The 27,496-nt window shown below is 39.3% G+C and overlaps 1 protein-coding gene and 1 pseudogene across 3 annotated transcripts in view; both read left to right on the forward strand.

Annotated features, from left to right (window-relative positions):
* BICC1 (BicC family RNA binding protein 1) overlaps positions 1–27,496 on the forward strand; it is a 300,346-nt gene that overhangs the window by 135,931 nt on the left and 136,919 nt on the right. The window lies entirely within an intron of this gene.
* Positions 8,344–18,085, forward strand: LOC132351026 (5-hydroxytryptamine receptor 3C-like; annotated as a pseudogene).

A 27,496-nucleotide genomic window follows, 5' to 3' on the forward strand; every position in this document is an offset into this window, starting at 1 on the left:
ATTATAGTCAGAAGAATCCTAGGAGTCATCGAAAGCTAAGTTCCGTTGCTTTGTGATTCATGATGATCTAAGACTTTTCATCTGTTTTTCATTTTCTGTAGATTGTTAAGTTGGTTGCTATTATCGACAGTGTTTAGGTTTAAACAATTAAAATCAAGGTATAGAGTTACCTACATATGCTGTGTTCAGATTTTGCTCATTTGTTGGCATATATTCATTCTGCAAAAGTTATATGGCGCAAGTTTACTTCAGATGATCTCTTACATAGTGGAAAATATCTGAAGTCAGTTGGAGGGTAACAGAGTACTTTATGTAAAATTTCACTTTTACTTAAAAAATTGGATTAAGTATTATGGAATTTATATGAATTTCAAATCTGATATAATTTAGATTTTAAAATATTAGGCTTTGTAGTAGTATTCATTTGACTAAAGATTAAATTCCATAGCTTGAAGATTTCGTATAGTTACAAATGATGAAGAAATCAAGAAACAAAAGCATAGAAATTAGAGTAGAGTTTGAAGAAAAAAATTGGAAACAAAGAGAACTAAACTTTTAACTTTGAGAACTTGCATATTTTGGAATTCTAAAAAATTGTTAGGAGCAAGGGATAAAAAAAGTTTCGTCCCTTATGTTCTGAATTTCTGTTCGTTGTGTTTTCTCTGTGATGAGGTTCTTTGTGAGACTCATCGTCCTACAGCTCTGTTGTCTTGGTGTGTGGGTGGTCCCTCCGGGCCAAAATGCTGTCCACACAGTTCGTGGAAATAATCTACTAGAAGTGTATAAATGCCCCAATGGCTTGTAAAAAAAAATATTAAGATAGTGTTAAAGCATGAACTTTGAAATTTTTTTCTAAAGTTATCTGCATGAATTATGCCACATCAAATTGCTTCTTCAACAAAAGGATATTCCATTTGATTTTTCTGATTCTGGAAAGTACATTAATTTTTTTTATAGGTATATTCCATTTTAAAATGCCTCAACGAAATAAACCTTTTAAGAAGGATTGTCACATGTTTTCCACTAAGGATAAAGAAGGAGGTTAAATATAAGGCTTTTAACTAAAAACGGGAGTAATTTTGTTGTCCTTTAGTTCTTACATTAGAAATAGGACACCAGAAGTCAGCTGAGTCTCCATAGCAGTCATCTCTGTGTGTGAGATGATTAACACATTTCAGTCTGGATTTGGGGAAGAATTCTTGAAAAGTGAAAAAAAAGTTAGCCCAAAATATCTGGTGTGTTGACTTGAAATTCAGTCATTGATTATTTTGCATTACAAAATGAGAAGGTGTGACATGACCACTGATTACTTTTACAGCTTTCCTATTTGAATTCTTACCTGTGGGAACATGGGAAAAGAACGATTTTGTTGATTATACTGCAGTTTCATATGGTTAACTCTAATGTATAATAAATTATGATAAAATACAGGATATTCGTAATGATCTGGTAAGAAGATGGAGAAGATATTACGAGTTCTGACTGATAAACATTGTCAACACATATGGAAAACCTGGATCATCAGTTACTTTTCCGAAAATTCAAACATGTGCAACTAAAAGAACCTCTTTTTTGTGCAGTGTCTAGAGTACTGCCCGCCCCATTGTAGGTACTCAGTAAGTGTTTGTTGAGTAAATAAATGAAAGATATTTTTATTTGTAAGTTGGTTTTGAAAATTCAGTTTATAAGTTTTAGTTAAAAGAGCAGTTTCCTTCCCCTCAGCTTCCAGCACCTGACAACCCCTGATCTGTTTCTCTCCCTACAGTTTTGCCTTTTTCAGAATGTCATTTAATTAGAATCTTGTGGTATTTAGTCTTATGTCTTCTTTCACTTACAATAAATCTTGTGAGATTCATCTAGGTGGTTGGGTATATCAGTAGTTTATTGTTTTTGTTCTGAGTCGATGTTTGTTGTATACTTCTTTTTTGTTGTTCATTCACCAGTCCTTAGGCATTTGAGTTGTTTACATTTGATGGCTGTTATAAATGAAGGTTCTATAAAATTCACGTACAGGTCTTTGTGTGGACATATGCTTTTGTTTCTCTTGGGTAAGTGCCTTGGAGTGGAATTGCTGGCTCATATGGTAAGTGTATGTTTCACTTTATCAGAAACTGCCAAATTGTGTTGTAAAGTGGCTGTACGATTTTGGCTTCGCACCATTAATGCATGAGAGTTGCAGTTGTTCCACATCCTTGTCAGCATTTGATATTGTCCATCTTTTTATTTATTTATTTTTGGCTGTGTTGGGTCTTCGTTTCTGTGCGAGGGCTTTCTCTAGTTGCGGCGACCGGGGGCCACTCTTCATCGCGGTGCGCAGGCCTCTCACTATCACGGCCTCTCTTGTTGCGGAGCACAGGCTCCAGACGCGCAGGCTCAGTAGTTGTGGCTCACGGGCCCAGCTGCTCCGCGGCATGTGGGATCTTCCCAGACCAGGGCTCGAACCCGTGTCCCCTGCATTAGCAGGCAGATTCTCAACCACTGAGCCACCAGGGAAGCCCTGTCCATCTTTCTAACGTTAGCCATTCTAGTGGATACCTTAGTAATTTTTCCTTGTGGATTTATTTACATTTTTCTGATCACCAGTGTTGCCGAGCAGTTTTTCATGTGCTCTTGGCCATTCATGTGGCGTCAGTGTCTGTTCAACATTTTGCTAACTTTTTATTGGGTTATTTATTGAGTAGTAAGTGTTCTGGACACAGGCCCTTTGTTGGAGATACGTTTTGTAAACGTTTTTTTCCCAGCCTGTGGCTTTGTTCTGCATTTTAAGCATTTTCATTTGACTCTAAAAATTTTCATCTCTGTAGTAAATCTACCTCCCCCGCTTATGTACACATTGATCATTTTTTTTCCAGTTAGATCCTTATCCTATTTATAACTATTTTAAATACCCTTAAATGCTTGATACGTAAGAAATCTGGGTCATCTTGGAGTCTGGTTCTGTTGACTATGTCATCTACTAACAGTGGCTCTATTTTTTTTCATTTTGTGTCTAGTAATTTTTAAATTGAATGTCAGGTATTGTGTGCTAAAGGACAACGGAGACTGAGGTAAATAATATTAATATCAATAAATGGTAACTTCTCTTTTTCCTTCAGGCCCTTCATGTAGGTATTTGTGTCAATATTGTCAGTAGTCGAGCTGAATTTGAATTTTGTTGTTGCTACATTTACTATGAGTACAAAACAGGCTTCAGATTTCCCCAGTGGTGGCCTGCTGCTCACTTGCGCTTAGTATGAGGCCTGGGGCACAGGAAGGTTTTCTCAGTGTTCCTGCCCTCTCATTTTAATTATTGTTGAAATCTGTATGATTAATTTTGATAGTTTCTTGTTCCTTCAACATACTTTTGATAAATTCTTTTACATCTTTAAGCATAAATGGGCTATGTCAATTATTATAATATCTGTATTATTTTGGTGGTCTTTTTCTGTAGCTTATTGTTTCTGTTATTCCTCACTACACATAGGTTTTCCTCTCACATCTTTAGTGATTTTTTTGTTTTGATTGTGAGCTCATGTTCGTCGGAATTTTATCCATGAGATTGTTTTGAAGACTATGTTTAAATCCCTTTGCTCCAAATAGTATTTGTCTCTCTGCCTGGGAGCACAGCCTTAGCCTAAGGCCATTTTAAACTAATTTGTTTTGTTTGTGAATTCTGTCACCAAGGGTGCATGAATATAGACTTGGGTTTAAGAATTCTCAGGGGATAGGGGAGGGAGGGGGCGGGAGGTTGGGGTTAGCAGATGTAAGCTTTTACATGTAGACTGGATAAACAACAAGTTCCTACTGTACAGCACAGAGAAACTTTATTCAATATCCTATGATAAATCATGATGGAAAAGAGTATTAAAAAAAGAATGTATATGTGTATAACTGAATCACTTTTGCTGTATAGCAGAAATTAACACAACATTGTAAGTCAGCTATACTTCAAAGAAAAAAAAGTGTGAACCCCGCTTTATTCTTTCAAAGGAAACAAAATTTAACCAAAATCCTATTTCCAAAACAAAATAAAAATCTGATTTACTAGGGAAAGAAAAAAGAGTGACGAGTTCACGTGAGGTCTGAGGAGTCAAATTTAACAGAGAAACTGCTTATAGGAAACTTGAAAAATGAATTTGAACTGCTAGATGAATACACTCGAGAAAAAAACGCTGTTGATAATGTTTGTTGTACTCTGGTGTTGTGTCTTTGTGCTGGGCAGTGGGAAGTGTGCTGCTTAGAGGGGAGTCCCAGGCACACTGCAGTTCTTAGCTCTGCTGGTCATACAAACAGAACCATGAGCTTAAAGCCACCAGCGGCCTTGGGCTTGGACAAAAGGAAATGCTGTTTTAGATGCAAGCTAGTATATATAGGGTGGATAAACAACAAGGTCCTACTGTACAGCACAGGGAACTATATTCAATATCTTGTGAGAAACCGTAATAGAAAAGAATATGAAAAAGAATATACATATGTATAACTGAGTCACTTTGCTGTACAGCAGAAATTAACACAACATTGTAAAGCAATTATACTTCAATAAAATTAAAAAAAAATTATCGGGGAGACTTTCTCTCTTTTCCCTTGTTCCACCAAGGAAAAGCCAGGCACTCATCACCACGGTCCATCATTAAGGGGGAGTTTTATTTTATTTCAACCTCTGGGGCTTTATGTGAGTGTTTTTGATGTGAACTTTATTTTCTATTCTCTGATCGTGGTGTGTTAAAATCCAGGCTAAAGGCTACCAGGTAATAATGGACATTTCTGTGGCAAATGCTTACTCCAACTTCTGCTTATCTCTTTCTTTATCATTTCTGATCTCTAAAGAATTTCCTTACATTCTAAAATACATTTTTATTTTTTAAGATGTTTTCTACTTAAATGGCTTTATCTGAGTATCCGGTTTACCTTATTGCTGGAAGTGCAAGTTCTGTATGCTATCTTCTCATCCCTCTTGCTGTAGCAGTTGACAAACTGTGTCATAATCATGTAGTTTTGAATCCTTAGCCAAGCACAGAAAAGGTGGGAGGAGGTAGTATAAACACTTTTCATTCCGTTTATATTCAAGTGTATTTGAGCTGGAGACACATCATCAGTATTTATTAGCTGTGTGACACTGGGCAAATTACCTAGTTTTTGAGTCTCTTTCTTTACCTGTTAAATGGGATAGTAATGCCTACCTTTTACAGGACTAAAGACCTGATTAAATGAAGCAACCTACAGAAAACCTCCCACTTGGCGTTTCCCATATTAGGCATTCAAATGTTAACCTCATGCTTCCTCTCAAATACCCAGTGAATTATTCAGTATACACTTGTTTTTCCCTTGAGTTCCCCTCTGCAAGGAATTTAAAATACAAAAACCTCAGCCATTTGCTCCATTTGCTCCTATTTGCTCCTGTCTTCTCTATTTAATATTTAAGCTCCTTTGACAGATATATTGGAAGTGATAGCTTACTCTCCCTTTTCAATAATGAACTAGAAAGAGAGGTTCACAATTAGGCCAGATGGAAAAATCTCAATTCAGTGCAGCTTGACAGTTTCAAGGAAGGCACAGATGACTACTTGCCAAACTAGGATTTTATTTTCTACCTAATTGCGATGAGTTTTGTACCTCTGTGGATTATAAACAGGATACAGAAGAAACTACTCATTTATTCCCTTTGGCCTTCTAGTTCTTTAAGAGCTAACTCGCAAAGAATGACATTTAAATATAGCCTAGACATTACAATTTCTCACTTGCTATTAATGATGCTTCTTTACCAAACTTTTTTAAAAAAAATTTTTATTGGAGTATAATTGATTTACAATGTTGTGTTAATTTCAGGTGTACAGAGAAGTGAATCTGTTATCCATATATCCACTCTTTTTTAGATTCTTTTCCCATATAGGCCATTACAGTGTATTGAGTAGAGTTCCCTGTGCTATACAGTAGGTCTTTATTAGTTATCTATTTTATATATAGTAGTGTGTATATCTCAATCCCAATCTCCCAGTTTATCCCTCCCCTCCATTCCCTGGTAACCATAAGTTTATTTTCTACATCTGTAACTCTATTTCTGTTTTGTAGATAAGTTCATTTGTACCTTTTTTTAGATTCCAGATATAAGTGATATCATATGATATTTGTCTTTCTCTGACTTACTTCACTCAGTATGACAGTCTCTAGGTCCATCCATGTTACGGCAAACGGCATTGTTTCGTTCTTTTTTATGGCTAATATTAACATTTCATTGTATATATATATATACCGCATCTTCTTTATCCATTCCAATGTTGATGGACATTTAGGTTGCTTCCATGTCTACCAAGCTTGTTACTGTGAAATCACCATAATGATTTCTTTATTTTTTTGTAGTGAAGATGTGAGGCACTTGAGGGAATTTTATGAAGTCAGTTCTCATTTGTTCACCGTGATCATGAAAAAAAATATAGCAAAAAGTGGAAGTAGTTTTAATTTCTCTGTTCACGATGTTTTTTCCTTTAAAAATTAGACGTGTTGTCAGGTATCAAAAGTTTTAAGTACTCTTTTAGGGTAGGAGAGCTGTTCCTTTTACTGCCTTCTTGTGGAATGGGTGAAGAAGAGTGAAATGGGACCAAGGCACGGAAGGCAGGGTAGAGGTGGAGGGGGGTGGGGGGAGAAAGAAGGCTGGGCACCCAGCGTCAGTCCCTCAGAAACCAAATTCACCTTTTAACGTAATGGAAATGTTTAGCTGAGTCTTTTTATTTTGCATATGAGAGAGGAGAGTGTCAAAGAGGTGACTTATAAATATATAGGATTTATAGCTAGTTAACGACAAAACCAGGAGCGAAGGATACTCCTGACTCACAGCTACGTGATCCAAGCAGGCTTTTTAATCTCCCTAAACTTCCTCTTCAAGTGTTAAAGGGGATCACGCCTGCTTTATAAGGTTACATGGCTGAGGTGGAGCTCGTGTGTGTGTTTATGAAGTGCTGATGTATACCAGGTGCTCCATCAATGTTTTCTTCCTTTGTCTCATCTTGACTTACTGTAAATTACTTTTTGGTGTGAACGTAATAAGTAGAAAATTGGCAGTAAGCACAGAATTAAATATTTTATGGTCTTCCACTTTTTAACAAAATGCACAGGGTGCAGACTGGAAGTAAAACTTCTTTTGGAAGATTGCCTGAATCATTTTAGCTTGAGAAAATGGAGTTTTATATCATCTTTAGATGCTCTGATTTCAGTCAGTGCATATTATTGCCTTGGGTCAGGTACACCAATTTATACAAAAAGCTGTTGTAACGACTTTTCCTTGCGTTTTCTTCTGTGAAGTCGTCTTGTTGTGGGCTTCTGATCTTCACCGAATGTCCTTATCAAAGAAAGGGAAGATATCGATAAAGTTTCACACTTCAACTTTCTGCTCAGTGTTTTTCCAGATGAATTCACAGCGCTCTGAGTCTCACCTTTAGGTCTGACCCCCGTCGCAAACAATCTTGACATTTTCCTTTAGCACAACAGCCTGTACCCCAGTAGCCACATTTGAGCTTTACATGACTTCATTTGCCCTTTTAATGAACACGCATTCCAAGCATTGCATCAGTTTAAATGGCTGGCGTGTGTAACTCGACATTCTCTTGTTTGGGAAAACTGAGTTTTATTGATGACATTGAGTCCTGGTGTTTGTTTACCCCATTTATTGAAAGCACTTTGCTTTGGGCCAGTTTCAGTATGCAAACCAGGACCCATCAACTTGTAAAATAAGATTTCTCTTCCCTCTCTAAAACTGGGGGGTGTAACTAGTTCAGTATTTTTCCTGATCAGACCAGAGAAGAATTTACAAACTGAGGACTTGGGACCAGCCTTGTGGTCACTTAGCTATTTCTTTTTCCTTTACTTTAACAATGGGGCTCTAAGAAGAGATAGTGGCTAGATGTTTTCTTGAGGGATTAATAAACCTTTCTTTCGGAGTTTAAAAGGATTATCAAAAGTTTTGTACAGGAAAGGTCCAAGCTGATAGCATGTACAGTAAGGAAAGCTACTTGTCTTATAATATTCCCCAGACTATATGTTAAAAACTTCCCTGCTGAAAATGAGCAATAAATTATAGTTTCCCAAGCAGTGAGTATGTAATTAAAATACTTATGCTAGTAAATGAAAACTCTTTTCATATATAGTATTGACAGTAGTGCTTGCCACATAAGAAGCTTTCTGTAAGGATTGGTTGAATACATGAATGAGAGTTGATATTGAGTGTTTTAATTTGTTGTTGGTTTTGAAAATACAGTTTGATTAAAAGTTTTAATTAAAAGGATAATTTGAGCTAGGGCTCAAGGTGTGGCCTGTGGTCTGTTAAAGTCAACATCATCACTAAGTCTCCAGAGAAGAGCCTAGGAGAGGAAGATGGAAAGAGGTTGGCTCCACGGGAAGGATTTTTCCTCTGCCTCCTTCTCTACCTGCTGCTTCAAGAGAAAGGAAACACTTTGACTGTCAGTCACTCAGGCTCTGACCAGCGCGGTGTAGATCCTGTTGTTTGACAGAAGGGCTTCCATCCGGCCATCAGCTACAGCATCCCACTCGTGTCCACATCTCCTTCACCCTGTCCACCATCCTGGAAGTGGATGCACAGCTTCAACGGATGACGTCGTTCCTGTGACTAAATATGATCTCATACAATCCATTCATCAGGTGGAACCCAGAGGAATATGAGGGCATCAGGAAGCTCAGCATGGCAACTGAGAGCCTGTGGCTTCTAGATTACCTTCGTTGAGGAGTTCATGGGTGTGGATCAGGTACCTACAGGTCTCATGGTTTATGTCAACAGTGAAGGTCCATCAAATACGAGAAGCCACTGTGAGAGGTCCCCATCTGTAACCTGGACATCTTCTGTTTCCCCTTTGATGAACAGAACTTCACACTCCTCTTCGGCCCTTTCATCTGAACAGGTGGCCATCAGGCACAGGTCCAGCCTCTGCATGATGAACCTTCTGGCGCCTGGTGGTTTTCTGTTTGTCATCAGTGCCTTCAGCTTCCTCCTGTTGGCAGAAAGATGATGACACTTCTCCTGGGCTACACCACCTTTCTGCTCACGATGTATGACTTATTCCTGGCCACTGGCACCCCCTCATCCATGTCTGATTTGTCCTGTCTATCTCAGCCTGCCGGAGACCACGTTCATCACCTACTTGCTGTACCTGGCCCCCACCCATGCCTCGGTAGCTCTATTTTCTGCTTCTGCACTGCACCGGCCCGAGAAAATGCTGCCCTATTGCACCCCAGAAAGGAAATAAGGGTCTAGGTCTCACCCCCGCTCGCCTGCCTGGCCTGAAGGAGCCAGTGGAGTTGGTAGGGAAGGTGCCGGGTACCGGAGAGGCAGAGTTAAGTGGATGTCCTGCATCAACAAGGGCCAGTAGAAATGTGAGACTCAGAAGCAGCACTTGGTGGGCGTGTGGGTGCTGTTGAGACACATGACGGGTACCCTTCTCTTTCACCTCTCCCTGCTCTTCTCGGCCTCTTGCATCATCATGGTCATTGTCTTCTGGAACACCTCAGCAGGTGTCCACGTGCCAGCCCTAGTCTGGAGCTTCTCTTGCCTCTGGAAACTGGTCAGGCGCTCATGCCTGTCCAGATCCCAGCCCCCAGCCCTGGCAGCCACCTTGTTTTTAACCCAGTCCTTCTATGCGGTTTCAGACCAGGCCTGGATCGTCCTCTGCGCTCTCCAGAAGTCACGTCTTTGCCCCTGCATGCCATCGGCTCCCCTCAGCCAGCCCTGGAGCTCTATCTGGCTCCTCAGGAATCAAGTTCCTGGACTTCTTTTTTTTTTTTTAAACATCTTTATTGAAGTATAATTGCCTTACAATGGTGTGTTAGCTTCTGCTTTATAACAAAGTTAATCAGTTATACATATACAATATGTTCCCATATCTCTTCCCTCTTGCATCTCCTTCCCTCCCACCCTCCCCATCCCACCCCTCTAGGTGGTCACAAAGCACCAAGCTGATCTCCCTGTGCTATGCGACTGCTTCCCACTAGCTATCTATTTTACATTTGGTAGTGTATATATGTCCATGACACTCTCTCACTCTGTCACATCTCACCCCACTCCCTCCCCATATCCTCAAGTCCATTCTCTAGTAGGTCTGTGTCTTTATTCCCGTCTTGCCACTAGGTTCTTCATGGCCTTTTTTTTTTTTTCCCTTAGATTCCGTATATATGTGTTAGCATACCGTATTTGTTTTTCTCTTTCTGACTTACTTCACTCTGTATGACAGACTCTAACTCCATCCACCTCATTACAAATACCTCCATTTCATTTCTTTTTATGGCTGAGTAATATTCCATTGTATATATGTGCCACATCTTTATCCATTCATCTGTCGATGGACATTTAGGTTGCTTCCATGTCCTGGCTATTGTAAATAGAGCTGCAATGAACATTTTGGTACATGACTCTTTTTGAACTATGGTTTTCTCAGGGTATATGCCCAGTAGTGGGATTGCTGGATCGTATGGTAGTTCTATTTGTAGTTTTTTAAGGAACCTCCATACTGTTCTCCATAGTGGCTGTATCAATTTACATTCCCACCAACAGTGCAAGAGTGTTCCCTTTCCTCCACACCCTATCCAGCATTTATTGTTTCTAGATTTTTTGATGATGGCCATTCTGACTGGTGTGAGATGATATCTCATTGTAGTTTTGATTTGCATTTCTCTAATGATTAATGATGAAGTTCCTGGACTTCTTTTGTTGAATCATCTCCTGTCAACCCTTTTGCAGGGGGGAAAAAAAGGGGACAATTCGACTTTTTTTTTTTTTTTTGGAAGGTATATTTTTAGTAAAATTTAACTAAGCCTTTAATAACGTTATAGTTACTACTTTTTGCAAAGAATGACCTAGGAATTTTCCTTAAGTAAAACACTTGTGTTTGGTAGTGGAAATTAAGGATATAAGCAGTATTCCTAGGGAAACAGTAAAAAAAAAAACATTAATGAGTAACACAGTGTGACATTTGGTATGCCAGTGTTAGTTACCTACTTCTTAAATAGGTCCTAAAGACCTACCAATGTATGAAAATAAGAAAACAGTATCCAGGAACTTCCTTGGTGGCACAGTGGTTGGGAATCTGCCTGCCAGTGCAGGGGACATGGGCTCGAGCCCTGGTCCGGGAAGATCCCACATGCTGCAGAGCAACTAAGCCCCTGTGCCACAACTTTTGAGCCTGCGCTCCGGAGCCCATGAGCCACAACTACTGAGCCCACGTGCCACAACTGCTGAAGACCGCGTGCCTAGAGCCCGTGTTCCGCAACAGAAGCCACAGTGTTCCGCAACAGAAGCCACAGTGAGAAGCCCGCGCACCGCAACAAAGAGTAGCCCCCGCTCGCCGCAACTAGAGAAAGCCTGCGCAGCAACAAAGACCCAGCACAGCCAAAAATTAAAAAAAAAAAAAAAAGGAAGAAAATAGTATCCATTAAAATGTTACATAATTCAGAATGACCATTATTTTCCCTGTATTAGCTGGAACTTTCCCAGTTTTTTTCTTGAATTATCATGGCTTCATTGCTTAAAATGCATTACAGTAGTTCTGCTTAACCCTTTTTCTGCGAAGTCCATATTTTGGGCCCTTGATAATGATTTCATATGGCATAAAATATTAATTTTCTTGGTGATTGAATTGGTTACAAATTCCTTAGTAGTCAACATTCATGGATTCACAATAAAAGTGAAGATGTGAAGGAAAGTAAGGAAGAGTACATTTGTCTATATTATTGTAAAATTTTAGTTAATGCTTTTATAGAAATGCATTGTTTGGTTACTTAAGGCTTTTCTACCGTTGTATTATAAAAATACAAAAATGTTGAAAGGATTATGCAGGGAATACCATATACCCACTACTTACATTCTACAGTTTTTAAATATTTGCTTCATCACACATGGATCATCTATCCAGCCTTCTATTTATTCATGAATCCATCTTTTTGCTGCATTTCAGACTGATGTGCAGACAGCACATGCATACCAATAACTGGCATTCAGTATTTGTTCATGGTATTTTGTTGCTTTTAAATTTAAAATAAATGTAGCATTCACTGTGTTTTGACAGATGTATAATATAAATCCGTGTAACCCAAACTCTTATGAAGATATAAACCGTGACTTGAAAAAGTTTCCTCCTACCCCTTCCCCTCAGCCCACTTGAATATCACACCCCAGCCGTTCTGGAAACCACTCTTCTGAGCTTTTTTTTAAATCAAAGATTAGTATTTTTTGTTCTAGAACATATCTTGAAACATATAGTATGTACTCTGTGGTATAAGACTTCTTTCACTTAGCATAATGTTTTGGGGTTTCATCTGTATTGTTACGTATATCAGTAATTCATTCCTTTTTATTAATAAGTTGTATTACATCGTATGAAACCCACCAAGGTTTATCTATTTCCTGACTGTTTCCCATTTTTGGCTATTATGAGTAAAGCTGCTGAGAACAAGCCATTTACTTACTGGGTATTTCCATCTGATTAAGTCAGGAGCTTAAAAGTTAGTGTATTCAAAATTGAGGTTACCCAACTGTGTCTTCTCCCCAAGTCCCTGTGTCAGTGAATGGCACCACCCTTCAAAGTGCTGTCCAAGTCATAACCTTGACTGCTTCGTGTCCCTGAGCTCTCACACGTCATCATATACAAAGTCCTGCCAGTACTGTCTTCTTCACATTTACTCACTTTGCCATAGTGCTGAATCACGATCCTGTTGGAAGCCATCACCATTTTCATCTGGATTGCCAAAGTAACCTAACTAGTTTTCTTGCCACCTCTCTTGGCTCTCCCTCTATTACTTTCTCCAAACTACTGTCAGGGATCTTTGAAAAAGCACACATTAGATCATGTTACTTACCTATTGAAAAATGTCTGGTTGTTTCCCATTGCTCTTAGGATAAAAAAAGTAAAATCCTTACCATAGTTGGCAAGGCTCTGCAGGATTTGACTCTTGTCTCTTCGCTGGTTCTCACCTTTCTAACCACACTGGGTTTGCACGTTGCACATGCTTCGCGCCTTAGGCTGTATCCTCCTCTGTCTTGGCTCAGTCTCTCTAATCGGATCATTCCCATTGACCCACAGTTCTGTTCTGGTGTCTCCCATTTTAAAGACAGACAAAAACTGCCTGTATCAGTTGGGATTAGAATTGTCTGTGGCGGTAGAAAATCAAAGCAAAGCAAAATGATGATCGTTTTTAAAATAAGTTGGAGGATTACGTCTCCTGGAAGAATTGTGTAGCAGGACAGTGCAGATCTGGGGTGGTGCCAGCGCTCCCCCAAGACCTCAGTAAACCAAATCGATTCTCCCTGTACAGTTTCCCACTCCTAGGTAATGGTCTTTTTATCTTCATAATCCAAGTTGGAACTTCAGAAATCACAGTCCAATCAGCAGAATGGAAGAAGGGACAAAAGACGTCCACTCATTGGATGATGAGATTTCTCAGAATCTGCTAACATGTCCCTGGGCAGAACTGAGTTACCTGGCCACACCTATTTTTCAAGGAAGGCCCCGAAAAATCGGAGGTTCTGATTTGGGGAAAGTGGACAACTGGGGTAGGTATTTGCCGTTGCCATACCTCCCTAGACCCCCACATTCCTCTCCAGCCACTGTCGTGTTTTTCTGCTGCTTTTTAGAAACAAAACTTGAAAGAGTTGTCTATTAATGATATTCTACTTCTTCAAAGCCCCTTCTCTTCTCAACTCACCCCAACTCCTGTGCTCACCCTAGTTGGTTGTGTCAAGGTTACCTGTGATCTCGGTGTTTCAAGAATATAAGGAATACTTACAAGTCTTATCTGATGTCATTTCTCAGTAGCTTTCAGTTCTTTTTCCCTTGAAGGACTTTCCCTGTATGTGGATCAGTCTTGAGCTTTTCATTCATCTTCTGTGACTTCATCGTCTGCCATCCTTCTGGAAACTCATTATCCTCTTATTTTTTCAGCATCTCCTATTCTACCCAATGCGTGAATGCTGGAATTTCTCAAGGTTTAGTTTTTCTGTTTTTTTTGTTTTTTAATTGTAGTAATAGATACAAAGCATAAAATTTACCATAAAAATTTCACCAGTTTTAAGTGGCATTAAGTATAGTCACATCGTTGTGCAACCATCGGTCACTATCCACATGTAGCACTTTTTCAGCTTCCCAAAGTGAAACTCTGTAACCATTAAACAATAACTAGCCATTTTCCCCACCCCCAGTTCCTTACAACTACCTTTCTACTTTGTCCCTTTGAATTCTCAAGGCTGGTTTTGCATCTAAATTGGGAGCACCTTGGGAATTCCCCGGCAGTCCAGTGGTTAGGGCTCCACGCTCTCACTGCTGAGGGCCTAGGTTCAGTCCCTGGTTGGGGAACTAAGATCCCATCCCACAAGCCGAGTGGCATGGCCAAAAAAAAAAAAATAATAATAATAATAAATAAAAATAAATTGGGAGCACCTTTATCTCTTCTTTGTGTCCTTCCTATGCGAGACCCTCAGTGTCCATGACCTTAAGTATCGTCTGTAGAATTCCAAATTTATATTTTTGATCAGATTTTTTCCCTTCAGTCACTAGATTCTTAAAACTTTAGCTTGATATTTCCACTTGGATGGAAATCCACTTCAACAGCTCATAGACTTTAAAAAAAATATAACTTATCTAAAACTTTTATTTTCTCAGTCTCATTTGTTCTTCTCCTTTCTTCCAAGCTCAGCCATCCAGTTATTTAAACCAGAGACATGCCTGATAACTTAATAACTTCCTTCCCCCCGCCCCAACCCCAATCAAACCAGTCAGTAGGCTTCTGAGTTCTACCCTCAGTACATGTTGATTTGATTCACTTTTCTTCGTTCTACCTTCCTAACCTTCACCACGCTCCCATCATCTCTTGCCTGACAACTGCGATGTCCTCCTAACTCATCTCTCTCCTCCCGGTCCTGATCCCTTCAATGTGTTCTTTTAAACACAAATAGAGTCATGTTCCTCCAAGTCTTAAAACCCTTCACTGCTTTCCTAGTGCTCTTAGAATAAGATCTAAACTCCTTACCATGGCTTTCCGGGCTTTGATGAGTTGGCCCTTACTGTCCTCTCCACCTCACGTGTTGCCACTTTCTCCTTCCAGTCTGGTCTTCTTTCAGTTCCTTTAACACTGAGTTCCCTCCTGCTTCAGGGCTTTTGGGCTGTACGGTACTCCCCTCCTGCAATGTTCTGTATGTATTTTGACATCCTTCAGGACTTGGCTTAAATGACGCTTTAGAGACCCAGAGAGATTGCCCCAGCCAGTGTTAAGTAGAAACCCTCTTACTGTTCTGATTCAGACCATCCTGTTCTTTTTTAACCCCTCCCCCATGTTAAACAATGATTTCTTCCCCTTCTTTCTTCATTTCCCCCAGTAGGTTTACTTTATTATTATTTAAAAAAATTTGTTCCTTTTCCCCAGTAGATTGTAAATGTTATCAGGGACTGTTTAAATTCTATTCCCTATGACATAGACCTAATGTTTAACACAATGACTGACACGTATTTGGCAGGCAGTACATATCTGTAAATGAATGAAAGCCGATCCCTCTCCTTGGCATGGTTTGGTGTGTGTTACCATGCTTCATACTGTGGCTCACTTTTTTGAAGGTTGCCTTCCCTGATTAACAGACTACATGGCATCTCTCTATCAGATGGTATCACTGCAACTTTTAGGTTTCATTCTTGAAAATTCTTACGCTTTCTAATTATACATCGGGCAGGGTTGTCTGGTTGTTTGTTTCCCTGACTGTACTGTCAGCCTCCTGCGAGCAGTGGCCGTGGCTGTTTTCGTCAATCACTGTTTCCCGTCAGATGAGCATCTTGCTCCACACTCATCTTGTTTCGTGAATGAGCTCATAGTGGCGAAAATATACCTCGCCGACTGGTTGACATTTCATACTATGATAGTTATTATACCATTTTATCAGATGTGACTAGGTGCTGGAGATTGAGGATGTATGGAGAGAATCTTAATTTCTTGAAACCAGAATTTGGACAGTTGAGTGATTTTTAATTGGATTCTCCTTAGATGTTAAGAACCTAAAAATTTGCAGGAGAAAAACTGTTTTGAAACTTGCATCCTGAGCATCACATGAAGACCTCTGAAATATTGCCAAGTGCAATTCTGCACTGTTGAGGATTAATGAAATCCTGGTCCATCTGCATGTTTGTCTTTCCAAGTCTCCCTTGTGACATCATTAGTGAGCTTAAGCCTCCAGAGAAGCTTCTTTGGAAATTTTCATAATCAGTAAAATTCATTTTTGAAATGTGTAAATTCTTTGAATGTTACTCATAACTTTTTATGGGCACCACACATTTTCCTATATCAGAAAGATTTAAAATTACTTTTGCAGAAAAATACATTTGGAGTACAGCAGATATTTTCTGCCATGCCATATAAATTCAGTGGGGTAACACTTTCTTTTTCTGGCATGTTCTTGGAAGGAATGATTTCCAACATTAATTCAGGGAAGTCTAGTGGTTTTAAAAATCCTACCACGTGCCAAGGGGATTTGCCTATCACTTTGTGTTAATTGGCCTCAGTTTCCCAACAGCTTTGAGCCCTAGGCCTCTCCACCGTATACCCTCAACCAAAAGTCAGGTGCTGGGCTATAAAGCTGTCTGTTCATTCCTTCTTCCTAAGATCAAAGCCCAGCTAGTTATAAAATGCCTGGGGCACCAGCTTTTCTGATTCTGGTAGAGGTACTGTTTACTCACTCTTTTGAGTATTACCACAGTCCTGATATTTTTCCTTGAACCCATTTCAGGTAAACAGAAGACGAATGGATCACTTGCTGGTTATATTTGGCATACAGCGTGTTTAGTTTAGGCCATATCATATTCATTCAGACAGTGGTTTTGATATAAATGATGTGTCTGCCAACATTTTAAAATTAAGGAGATTTTACATAACCAATCTGTTTTGGTAGCTTTTCTTGAAAAATCTGGAAGGCTGGCTGTTTTGGGCCGGCTCCTGCATATGCTAGTTGGAGCTGGTGATACCAAGCAACCACCTTGGGCAGGACAGGTGGTCTCCTGTTTGGTACACCCTCTACCACTCCCTGTTGTTTCCCTGACACTGAGGTCAAGTGTCAGTTACCATTTATCCTTGTTGTACTATTGGTTTTCTCATGATACAATAAAATAATTCTTGTACCCCTGTCTGTCAGTCTAGGGGAAATGTGAGTGAGGGGGCAGACAGTGAATTCCAAGAAAATGAGAGAAGGTATATTTCTTTGGGGAAATGAATAACTTTTATTTGTCTAGTTTTTTCTTTTGTGGAATGTATATTTGAATTAGAAGCATGCACTATGCCCCTTCATTGTTAATAGTTCCTTTCCTGGCTCCTATAGACATATGAATCAGGGACTCTTGATTAGATGTATGATCCTATGAAAAGAAAGTGACTCCACCTTTGGGTCCCTCAGAGGACAGTATATTGATCTCCTCGAAGCTTACGGCTCTCTTGGAATGAAATTCCCAGGTATCCTGTCTGTGACTTGTCAAGAGGGTAGCTGTTTCTGGTTTTCCCAATGATTAGGTCTTATAGGACCTGGCAAGTTCAGTATAAGTAAAACAAACTTTGCCGTAAGGATTGTATATTATAAAAAGGAGATTGAACCATTTTTAAAAATAGTAATGTCACATAACTGGCTTAAGAGAGACAATATAGCAGCTCTGAGGAGGGAAAGATTACATCTGATTGAGGGGATCTTGAAGTTGCTTTTATGTTTCGCCTTGAACAACGGGTAGAAAATCAGCAGCAGGAGACAATGAAACTGTAGAACAGTTTGAATCAAGGAAAAAAATTGTAGGGATCAGGTGTGGATAGGACAGTGGCTAGAGGTGTTGATGGAAGTAGAGGAAACGGAGGAAAAGCAAAACCAAAAAGGTGGGTTGAGGCCTGGTTATGGACAGTCTTAAATGCTAGGCCAAGAAGTTTGTGCCTAACTTAAGGGATAATGAATAAGCACTGGCTGACTGTTGAATTAGGGGAGGGACTTATCAGAGCCTATGACTTGAAGGGGGAAAAGCCGGAAGTGCTGCCACCAGTGGTGAAACCCAACGTGGAAGTGTTCACGAGGGGTGATGATCTGGATGGAAACTTGTCTTAGATTCTGGGCACAGATTTGGAGAGAGAATCACTAGGTCTGTGCAGCTTCTTGGTTATGGTAGTGTGGGGGGATGGGCAGTGGGGAGGGAGGAGCTGGAGGGGAGGGGACGGGATAAGGTTTTGAACAGACAGAGTCGAGTATGGATGTCTGAAGGAGGACCTGGTTTGGAAGGTGTATCCGATAGGATGCTTTCAGTTTCAAGTAACAGGTGGGCTCCGACAACATGGACATGCGTGGGCTTACGTTACTGAAGAGTGCAGAGGTAAGTGGGCTTCAGGAATGGTTGATCAAGAAGCTTCATGATGTCATCCAAAGCTCAGATGTTCCCTGACTCTCAGCTCTGCCTTCCACATGGATGGCTTTATCCGGAAGCTGATCCTCCTCATGGTCACGGGTGGCAGCCTGTAGGAGTCGGGCTCCATTTGTCTTTGTTCACATCTAGTGGGATAGAGAAAACCTTTTCAGAAATTCTCTTACAAAAGCCTGAAAGCTTCATTCTCAAAAGCTTCCATTAGACCACTTCCTCCCACTTGTCTTTGGCCCAGAGTAGATTACATGACTGACTATTCTTTTTATTAATTGGGGTATAAAATTTAATATCCTAACCTTTTTTTGAGGTGACATTGGTGTATAACTTTATGTAAGTTTCATGTGTACAACATTACGTTTTGACTTCTGTGTATGCTACAGCGTGCTCACCATCAAAAGTTTAAATTTTCTGTCCCTGTACCGTTGACCCACTGTAGCCATTTCGCCATTCCCCCCGCCCCCTTCTGCTCTGGTAAGCGCTAACCTATTCTTTGTATCTGTGTGGTTTTTTGGTTTAGATTGGTTTGTTTATTTTGTTTTTGTTCTTTTATGTTCCATATATAAGTGAAATCTTACGGTATTTGTCTTTTTCTGTCTGACTTATTTCACTTAGGATAATACCCTCAAAGCTCCATCCATGTTGTCGGAGATAACTACGTTTTCTTTTTTTCTGGCTGAGTAGTATTCCATTGCATATAAATACCACATCTTTATCCATTCTTCCGTCCATGGGCACTTAGGTTGTCTCTATATCTTGGTTATTGTAAATAATGCTACCATGAACATAGGGGTGAATTTATCTTTTTGAATTAGTGTTTCATATTCTTTGGATAAATACCTAGAAGTGGAAAAGCTGGGTCATACGGTAGTTCTATTCTTAAATTTTTGAGTAATCTCTGTATTGTTCTCCATAGTGGCTGCTACCAATTTATATTCCGCCACCAGTGTGTGAGGGTTCCCTTTCTCCACATCTTCTCCAACACTTGCTATTTCTTGCCATTTTGATACTATCCATTCTAATGGGCATGAGGTGATATATCATTGTGGTTTTGATTTGCATTTTCCTAATAATTAGTGATGTTGAACATCTTTTCGTGTGCCTGTTGGCCGTCTGTATATTGTCTTTGGAAAAATGTCTATTCAAATCCTCTGCCCATTTTTCAATCTGGTTTTTTTGTTGTTGTTGTCGAATTGTGTGAGTTCTTTATATATTTTGGATATTAACCCCGTATTGAGGATATGATTTGCAAATATTTTCTTCCATTTGGTAGGTCATCTTCTCATTTTTTGGTGGTTTCCTTTGTTGTGTAGAAGCTTTTTGATGTAGTCTCATTTGTTTATTTTTGCTTTGTTTCCCTTGCCTGAGGAGACATACTAAGAAAGATATTCCTAACACTGATGTCAAACAGCATACTGCCTATGTTTTCTTTTTTTTTTTAAAGCATTATTCATTTTAATTAATTAATTAATTTATTTATTTTTGGCTGTGTTGGGTCTTTGTCTCTGTGCGAGGGCTTTCTCCAGTTGTGGCAAGCGGGGGCCACTCCTCATCGCGGCGCGCAGGCCTCTCACTATCGTGGCCTCTCTTGTTGCGGAGCACAGGCTCCAGACGCGCAGGCTCAGTAGTTGTGGCTCACGGGCCTAGTTGCTCCGTGGCACGTGGGATCCTCCCAGACCAGGGCTCGAACCCATGTCCCCTGCATTAGCAGGCAGACTCTCAACCACTGCGCCACCAGGGAAGCCCGCCTATGTTTTCTTATAGGATTTTTATGGTTTCAGGTGTTACATTCAAGTTTTTAATCCATTTTGAGTTAATTTTTGTGTATGTGTAAGATAGGTCTGGTTTCATTCTTTTGCATGTAGCTGCCCAGTTTCTCCAACACCATTTATTGAAGAGGCTCTCCTTTCTCCATTGTATGTTCCTTGCTCCTTTGTCATAAATTTATTGTCAATATATGTGTTGGTTTATTTCTGGGTTCCCAGTTCTTGCTTGATTTGTGTGTTTGTTTTTCCACCAATACCATGGTGTTTTGATTACTATGGCTTTGTGATAGTATAATTTGAAATCAGGGAGTGTGCTACCTCCAACTTTGTTCTGTTTTCTCAGAATTGCTTTGGCAATTTGGGGTTTTCTGTGGCTCCATAAAAATTTTAGGATTGTTTGTCCTAGATGCGTGAAAAATGTTGAGATTGCGTTGAGTCTGTAGATTATACTTTGGGTAATACAGACATTTTAACAATGTTAATTTTTCCAATCCAATGAGCATGGACTATCTTTCCATTTCCTTGTATTGTCTTCAATTTCTTTCAACAATGTCTTACAGTTTTCAGTGTACAGGTCTTTCACCTCCTTGGTTAAATTTATTCTGAGGTATTTTATTCTTTTTGTTGTGATTGTAAATGGGATTGTTTTCTCAATTTGTCTTTCTCCTAGTTCATTGTTAACATACAGAAATGCAACAGATTTTTGTGTATTGATTTTTGTACCCAGCAACTTTACTGTATTTGTGTATTGTTTCTAGTAGTTTTTTTGTAGAGTCTTTATGGTTTTCTATGTATAAAATCTTGTCATCCACAAATAGTGCCAGTTTTACTTCTTCCTTTTCAATTTAAATGCCTTTTATTTCTTTTTATTGCCTAATTGCTCTGGCTAGGACTTCCAATACTTTGCTGAATAAGAGTGACGAGAGTGGGCATCTGTGTCTTGTTCTTGATATAACTTTTAGTTTTTCACCAGTGAGTTTGATGTTAGCTGTAGGTTTGGCATATATGGCATATATACATGTTGAGATATGTTCCTTTTATACCCATTTTATTGAGTTTTTTAAACGTAAATGGGTATTGAATCTTGTTGAATGCTTTATATGCATGTATTTGGATGATCATATTATTTTTATCCTTTATTTTGTTAATGTGGTATATCATGTTGAATGATTTGCAGATGCTGAAACATCCTTGCATCACTGGAGTAAATCCCACTTGATCATCATGTATGATCCTTTTAATGTATTGTTGTATTTGGTTTGTTGTCATTTTGTTGAGGATTTTTACATCTATATTCATCAGAGATATTGATTGGCCTCTAATTTTCTTTTTTGTGTGTTGTCTTTGTCTGCTTTTGGCATCATGTAAAATGAGTTAGGAAGCATTCCCTTCTCTTCAATTTTTTGGAAGAGTTTGAGAAGGACAGGTATTAAATCTCGTATGAATGTTTGATAGCATTCACCTGTGAAGCTGTCTGGTCCTGGACTTTTGTTTTTGGGGAGGTTTTTGATTACTGTTTTAATCTCCTTACTGGTGATTGGTTTATTCAGATTTTCCTTTCCTTCATGATTTGGTCTTGGAAGGTGGTATGGTTCTAAGAATTTATCCATTTCTTCTAGGTTGTCCAGTTTGTTGGCATATAGCTGTTCATAGTATTCTCTTATAATCCTTTGTGTTTATGGGGTATCTATTGTAATTTCTCCTCCTTTGTTTCTGATTTTCTTTATCAGAGTCTCTTTTTTTCTTAGTGTAGCTAAAGGTTCGTTAATTTTGTTTACCTTTTCAAAGAACCAGCTTTTAGTTTCATTGATCTTTTCTATTGTCTTTTTAGTCTCTATTTCATTTATTTCTTCTCTGATATTTATTATTTCTATCCTTCTACTAATTCTGGGCTTTGTTTTTTTCTAGTTCTTTCAGGTGTAAGATTAGATTGTTTATTTGTGATATTTTTGTTTGTTTTTTGAGGTGGGCCTGTATTGCAGTAAACTTTTTTCTTGCTTCCTCTTTTGCTGCATCCCATAGATTTTGGTATTTTCATTTGCCTTCAGGCATTTTTTGATTTTTCCTTTGGTTTCTTAATTGGCCCAATATTTGTTAGTAGCATATTGTTTAGTCTCCACACATTTGTGATTTTTCTAGGTTTCTTCTTATAGTTGATTTCTAGTTTCATACCACTGTGACCAGAAAAGATGCTTGATATGATTTCAGTCTTCTAAATTTATTAAGAATTGTTTTGTGTCCCAACATATGGTCTATCCTTGAGAATATGCACTTGAGAAGAATGTATTCTGCTGCATTTGGATGGACTATTCTGTTTAAATCTGTTAAGTCCATTTGGTCTAATGTTTTATCTAAGGCTGATGTTTCCTTGTTAACTTTCTGTCTGTATGATCTATCCCTTGATGTAAGTGGAGTATCAAAGTTCCCTGCCATTATTGCATTGCTGACAGTTTCCCCCTTTAGATCTGTAAATGATTGCTCTATATATTTTGGTGCTCCTAAGTTAGGTTCATATATATTAACTGTTATGTCTTTTTGATGGATTGTCACCCTTTTTTTATTATATAATGTACAGTTTTGTCTCTTGTTGCCCTTTTTGGCTTGCAGTCTGTTTTATCTGATATGAGTATGACTCTGCTCTCTTTCTTTTGGCTGCCATTTGGTTGGAGTATCATCTTTCATCCCTCTACTTTGTGCCTATGTTTGTCTTTAGAGCCGAGATGATTCTCCTGGGGGCCGCATATGGTTTGGTGTTGTTTTTAATCCACCCAGTCACTTGTCTCTTTGTATTGGTGAATTCAATCAATTTACATTTAGGGTGATTATTGATAAATAAGAACTTAGTACTGCCATTTTATCTTTTGTTTTCTGGTTGCTCTATTTCTCCTTTTTTTCTTTTTCCTTGTGTTTCTGTCTACCATTTTAGTTTGGCAGTTTTTTATAATGTTCTTCTCAGTTTTCTCTTTTTCATGTCTCTGCTCTAGATTTATTATTGTGAGATTTGTACGAAATGTCTCAAAGCTAAAATAGTCCTTTTTATGCTGAGATAACATCTTATCTTCATTTACATCTAGGGGTTCTGTTCTTTCCTTTATGTTTTTGTTGTTGCAAGTTATCCCTTTTTATGTTGCGAGTTTGTTACCAAATTGAGTAGCTATAGGTTTCTTTCTTTCTTTTTTTTTTTTTTACTGCTTTTTTCCCTTTAACCTTTATGTTATAATTAAGTGCTTAACAGCCTACTCTGACATAGAGTTGAATTTTTCTGATTTTTCCTTTCTGATTATTACCTTACTCAGTTTTGTGTACTTTTGCCTTATCATTTCAAGTAGAAGAGCTCCTTTCAACATTTCTTGTAAGGCGGGTCTAGTGGTAATGAACTCCCTCAAAGTATGTTTACTGAGAAAGCCTTTATTTCTCCAAAAAATCTGAAGGATAACTTTGCTGGATAGACTATTCTTGGCTGACAGTATTTTATTTTTGAGTATTTTGAGTATGTCATTCTACTCTCTCTTGGCTTGTAGAGTTTCTGATGAGAAATCTGCTGATAGCCTAATGGGGATTCTTTGTAGGTTGCTGTCTTTTTCTTTCCTGGCTGCCGTTAAAATTCATTCTTTGTCATTGACTTTTGACAGTTTTAATATAGTGTGTCTTGGTGAAGGTCCTTTTGCGTCAACAGGTTAGATATTCTTTTGGCTTCATTGACTTCATATCTAGTTTCTTCCCCAGATTTGGGAAGTTCCCAGCTATTATTTCTTTAAATAAACTCTCTGCTCCCTTCTCCCTCTCGGATACCATTATCCTTATTTTGCCTTTCCAACACGTCTTGCCCTTCCTAATGGATAGTTCTTTTATAATTTCCTCATTTTAAAAAATCATAGCTCTCTCTCCTGAGTCATTTCTAGATTTGTATATTCAAGTTCACTAATTCTGTCTCTCATATGGTCTGCTCTGTTTCCAGTGCTTTCTTTTCTTTTCTTCTTCTTCTTTTTTTTTTTTTTTTTTCTGACTGTGTCACGTGGCATGTGGGATGTTAGTTCCCCAACCAGGATTGAACCCATGCCCTCTGCAGTGGAAGTGAGGAGTCTTAACCACTGGACCACCAGGGAAGTCCCTCCAGTGCTTTCTAATGCATTGAAAAAATGTCATTTATTGAGTTCTTCAACTCCAGAATTTCTGTTTGGTTCTTTAAAATTTTCCAGTTTCAGTCTCTTTGGCAAAGTATTGTTTCTGTTCATTAATTTTATTCCTGAGCTCGTTGAACTGCCTTTCTGATTCTTCTTATAGCTCATTGAGTTTCTTCATGACAGCTATTTTGAATTGTCTGTCATTTAGATTGCAGTATTCGATGACTTTTAAGTTTGAGTTTTGGAGAATTGTCATTTTTGTGTGTGTGTGTGTGTGATACTATGTTGTTATGGTTTTTCATGGTGCTCGGTGAGTTGTTCTTCTGCTGGCACTTTTGAAGTAGCAAACACCTTTCTTCTTTAGGTAGAGCTTTTTTCATTTGATTCTAACAATTCAGCAGGTTGGTAATTAGAGGCTTTTCTCTTGTTTTTCAGTAGGTGGTGCTATATTACAAGTTTTGGATTTCTCTTACCTGAGCTGCCTCTGGCTATATTTGAGAATTGGCACTTTCCATCCTCCACTGCCTGTCTGTCAGATGTGTTTCCTGGTGCCCTCACTGTCACTGCTTGTGCCTTTGGGGTTGGTGGTGCCTTGCCGCTGCTGGTGTCACTGCTGGGAACACTGGGATGGTGGGTGTCACCACCACGTCTAGGGTCGCCTGCGTTGCAGGCAGCTGCTGTGGCAGAGCAAGTAGGAAGGATGGGGAGATGAGTTGGGTGCCTCTGCTACATCCAGGGCTGTTGGGCTCATGGGCACTGTTGCTGTGAGTGGGAGGGGGGCTGGAGACGTGGGCACTGCAGCAGCTGGAAGAACCAGGGTCGCAGGTCCTGCTGCTGCTGCCTAGTTCCCTGGCTGCAGGTGCTGTTGCAGCTGGGAGGCCCAGGGCCACGTACCCTGCTTCCCGTCCTGCTACTAGGTTCTCTGGGATTGCAGGCTCAGCTGCCACGGCTGGGGGGCCAGGATCATGGTCACTGCCTCTGCTGTTCCCCTGGTTCCACCTCCTCCATGTGTTCCAGTACACCCACCTATAGGCGTACAGATGTGTGGAAGTCTCTGGCATCCTGGTGTGTTGGGCAGAGGAACCTTTGTTTGAGTTACGGATGTTTCACTAGTTGTAGATTAAAGGGGAGAGACAAAGGGAGTGTCTCATGCCGCCATGATGCTGACATCACTTCGTTTTAACCATTTTTAATTGTACATTCATTAATGTCGTTCAGCCATCACCACCATCCATGTCCATAGTTCTTTTCATCTTGTACAAATGAAACAATAACTCCCCATTGCTTTCTCCCCATAGGGCCTGGAAACCACCATTCTACTTTGTACCTCTCTAATTTTGACTCTCTACTTTTCTCATATACATGGAATCACACAGCATTTGTATTTTTGTGACTGGCTTATTTCACCTAGTGTTATGTTTTCAAGGTTCATCCATGTTGTAGCATATGTTAGAATTTCCTTCCTTTTTAAGACTGGATGATATTCCATTGTATGTATAAACCACATTTTGCTTATCCGTTCATTCTATGATGGACACTTGGGTTGCTTCCACATTTTAGCTACTTTGAATAGTGCTGCTATGAACATGGTTGATAGTTGTACAAATATCTCTTTGAGACCCTGACTTCAGTTCTTTTGGATATAAACCCAGAAGTGCTAAATCATATGTTAATTCTATTTTTACTTTTTTGAGGAACGACCATAGTGTTTTCCACAGCAGTTGTACCATTTTACATTCTCACCAATAGTGCATGAGGGTTCCATTTTATCCACATCCTTGCCAACACTTCTTACCTTCTGTGTTTTTTGTTTTTTTGATAGTAGCTATCCTAATGGGTATGAGGTGGTATCTCATTGTACTTTTGATTTGCATTTCCCTAATGATCACTGATGTTGAGCATCTTTTCATGTGCTTATTAGCCATTTATATATCTTTGTTGGAGAAATGTCTTTTCGAGTTCCTTGCCCATTTTTGGATGAAGTTGTTTGTTTCTTTGCTGTTGAGTTTTTAACATGACTGTTTTTAAACTAACCCCTGGCAATGGGAGTGGCATCACTCTTAGATAATTGGGTCGATTTTGGATCCTGGTAGACAACGTACAGTGTCAAGCTGCACGGAGAAGATTGTGCTCAGTTTAAACATGTCTGAGGAGCTAGTGAGATACCCAGGTAGAGAGAGCTTAAAAGGCTATGTGTATGAGTCTGGATTCTGAAAAGAAAGAGCAGAGGGAGGTTTTACTTCAGAATAAGTTATTCAACTAACTGATGTTGAAGCTTTGAAAGAACTATCTGGCAGAGGCAGTCATGCCCACCAAATATTCTGATTGCCCCTTGCATGTCCCTGATCCCTTTGAGTTGGCAGAGGTACATATGTAGTCGTGGCCAGTGGGCTGTGGGGGAGGTAGTGTGTTTCTCTTCTAGGCCACGGCAGTAAAAGAGTGATGCAGGATTCTTCCTGTTTTTCTCCCAAAGGGAGACTGAGGAGGCCACGGATTCCAGATGGGCGACTGTAAAATGCAAGGGCCTCCGTTTAGCTTGCGTCCCTACGTGTGTAGAGCCAAGCCCCTTGCCGACTCATGCAGGCCATTTAACATGAGAGAGGAATCAAGTTTTGTTGTGTTCACCTCCTGAACACGCTCCATTTGGAGTTGTTGCAGTAGCATAGCCTGCATGGAATTTTCTCTCTTTTTGATGTCTCAGGGATGCCATTACAGAGCTGCTGTTGTGCTGATCTGTTATTCCTCATCAGCGTCAATGCCATTGGGGATTACTGAGCTAAGTAAGATTGTTGACTTTGAGAAGATTAAGATGAGCTGGGTGGTAAAATGTATTGCCTAAAAAAGCATAAAAGTGGATTCGTGTAACTGGAGTCACTAGGCATATGAAAAATCAGAGGCTAGAAAATTAACAATCAAAGGTTGGTAACTTGATTTTATTAAAGATATCAATAGTATTACATTTTCCCCCAATTTATATACTGTTCCACTCAAGTTACACAAAAGTTATACTCTGATAGTTCAAGTTTAATAAATCTCTTAGAGATCTGGTTAATCTTTCTGAGGAATTATAATGAAGTGATACTTGGAGAATGGAATAGCCTTAAGAATCACAGGTCCTTATGTCCCAGGGGAACCAAGAAACTGGTTTTTCACTAGCATTATAGGTGATCGTGAATAACCCACTCATACCCCATGAAAATTCTCCTTGGTTTGG

Source organism: Balaenoptera ricei, chromosome 16 (assembly GCF_028023285.1).
Source record: "Balaenoptera ricei isolate mBalRic1 chromosome 16, mBalRic1.hap2, whole genome shotgun sequence".
NCBI lineage: Eukaryota > Metazoa > Chordata > Mammalia > Artiodactyla > Balaenopteridae > Balaenoptera > Balaenoptera ricei.